The following is a 2,263-nucleotide window of genomic DNA, read 5'->3' on the forward strand; positions in this document are numbered from 1 at the left end:
GTACAGTTACCCTACTGTGGCCAAGAGAGTCTTCCAAGTGATAGGGGAGCAGAGGTTAAATACTGTTAGCACACATCTCCCTGCTTTAATATTCATTTATCAGATGCTATGCAACACAGGTGCAGAATACAGTCAAGAAATCAAAAAAAAGGATGTAACAGCACCCAAAACTGATGCAAGCTTACCAAATGCTTACACTGGTGAAGGAGATTAGATTCAATTCTTACAGCACAAAAGGTTCAACCCCAAAGCATTTAGGGATCTCCTAATCAAGATTCTACTGTATAATGAGAAGACAAAAGCAGCAAGATAGGTGAATCATTTTAGAAACTCATCAGGTATTAATAATTTGTCTGCCTAGAAGCCTTACTACTGGATAAAGAACCAAGTGGACTAGATATACTGCAAACAGAATAAACAAGAAGATGGTTCCTGCTTCGAAGTGCTTAACTGCACCTCCAGTTTGAAATATTGCACTCAGTTAAAATAATCACTTAAAGTTAACACTTTACACTAGGAATAACACAGTGATTCTTAGCTTTCACAAACTACTTTGCACAAAGAATGGCTTTATGAGGGCATGCATGTGAACCTCTGGTAATGAAGAGCTCAAGCAACAAGGAATAAATATTTCACAAGCGTACCGCAGCATTAATTACAGAAGAACCAAAGGGGGGAAAAACCCCACATCAAACCCCAAGATTTTGAAATGAAAATCACAAGAGATTAAATTAATGTAAATCTTACAGAATAAGATCAGGTTTTCTACATGAAGCCAAATAAGAAACCATGAAAAAGTGAATTTAAAATCATTATCACAGCAGAAAGCCTAGTAAGAAAGACACAGTGGGAGACATACTGTAATAAGATATGCTGTTCACTAAGTTCCTTAGACATACACACAAAATGAAAGCAATATATCTTGACACAGTGCATCATTACACAGTATCTACTTTGCTACAGAAGGCGGTTGTATTATTTTTTTGTTTAACCCTACTATTAGAACCCCTGGAGATACTAAAGCTGAAAACTACCAAAAAAACACCCTACCCCACAATAATGAATTTTCAACACATTCTTTTGAAACAGAAGTTTAAAGGTGAGACCACGTTGTTATGGGTGGTAATATTCATTTTGGATATATCTTTCAGAACTACCTTCTCACGACAAAACATTTTACTGCACGTATGTAACAAGCCATATGAACTCTAAAATCCCAGCTTAAGGTTCCTCATACCTACAGTCTGAGTGGTCTTAAGAACAATACAAACCAATTACCTTGACAAAGCCAAGATAAATATTGAAAAAAAGAAAAAAAAAGCAGTGCCACCTAGAATTAGCGAGTTAGCTCTATCCAAGTCTCTCCCACTCAGCTAACCAACTAAGCTCGTCAGCTATGCCCTAACACTGAAAACTTCAATCTGAACAGTATTTTCACAGGAGCAGCCCATCTTTCACACTGCAAAGTTCTCAAGAACCCTGTAAAAGTCTCTTCTAGAGACCAGGCTTAAATTAAATGTCACTAACTGCAATTATCCCATAAGCTTGACACAATGCCTAAAGGAACAGGAGGGAGAAGGCCAAAAAGGAGATTCGCATCCCTTTGTGAATACCGAGGGAGATGCTCACAGCTTTCCAGCCCACCCAGACATACCAAGCCCCGTCTCTGCCGGGGCCGGGTACGGCCTGACGCTCTCGCAGAAGGCCAGCGCCCAGCCTCCTGCCCCGGGAGAGGGGACGGCGGCCGCGGTACCACCCCGGCAAACACACACCGAGCTCCCGCTTCCAGCCTTAAAAACGCCCCGTCTGAAGCCTCCCAGGGGCCTTTCTTCAGCGGGGGTGCTAAAACAGCCCCTCGTCACGACCTGTCCCTCTCCCCCATCCCGGGCCACACGCCGGCCTCGGCAGGCCGCGGGCCGCGCCCTGTCCCTCCGACTCGGCGGCTCGGAACCGCTGCCTGACGGGACAGGCCCAGCAGCCACGGGTCTGACAGAGCCGAGCAGCCGAGCCACCGCCCCGGCGCTCCCCTCCCCACCCGGCCGCTCGCCCCCCTCACCGCGGCGCCGGGACGTCTCTGACCCCTCCCGCCACAGCTGTTTACAGTCGCCTCAGCGCCGAACCCGCCCCCCGCACCTTGTCGGCTTTGTCCATGGCTCCAGCTGGGCTGGGCGGCGGCTCTAATAAGGACGGCGGAGAGTCCGAGCCGCCTCTTCCATGGCGCTCACTTTTCCCCCCGAGCTCCAGCACACACCCTGAGAGGCAG

Source organism: Gallinula chloropus, assembly GCF_964237585.1.
Source record: "Gallinula chloropus genome assembly, chromosome: 9".
Lineage (NCBI taxonomy): Eukaryota > Metazoa > Chordata > Aves > Gruiformes > Rallidae > Gallinula > Gallinula chloropus.